Genomic DNA, 688 nt, shown 5'->3' with positions numbered 1-688 from the left:
CTGTGGCTAAAACTTCCAAAACTATGTTGAATAAGAATGCTGAGAGTGGGCAACCTTGTCTTGTTCCTGATCTTAGTGGAAATGGTTTCAGTTTTTCACCTTGGAGGACGATGGTGGCTGTGGGTTTGTCATATATGGCCTTTATTATGTTGAGGAAAGTTCCCTCTATGCCTACTTTCTGCCGGCTTTTTATCATAAATGGGTGTTGAATTTTGTCGTAAGCTTTCTCTGCATCTATTGGAGCTAATCATATGTTTCTTCTCCTTCAGTTTGTTAATATGGTGTATCACGTTGATTGATTTGCATATATTGAAGAATCCTTGCATTCCTGGAATAAACCCCACTTGATCATGGTGTATGATCCTTTTAATGTTCTGTTGGATTCTGTTTGCTAGTATTTTGTTGAGGATTTCTGAAACTATGTTCATCACTGATATTGGCCTGTAGTTTCCTTTCTTTGTGGCATCTTTGTCTGGTTTTGGCATCAGGGTGATGGTGACCTCGTAGAATTAGTTTGAGAGTGTTTCTCTCTCTGCTATATTTTGGAAGAGTTTGAGAAGGACAGGTGTTAGCTCTTCTCTAAATGTTTGATAGAATTCGCCTGTGAAGCCATCTGGTCCTGGGCTTCTGTTTGTTGGAAGATTTTTAATCACAGTTTCAATTTCAGTGCTTGTGATTGGTCTGTTCA

The sequence above is a fragment of the Physeter macrocephalus genome, chromosome 21 (genome assembly GCF_002837175.3).
Source record: "Physeter macrocephalus isolate SW-GA chromosome 21, ASM283717v5, whole genome shotgun sequence".
Classification (NCBI taxonomy): domain Eukaryota; kingdom Metazoa; phylum Chordata; class Mammalia; order Artiodactyla; family Physeteridae; genus Physeter; species Physeter macrocephalus.
Note: the sequence above shows the minus strand (reverse complement) of the source record.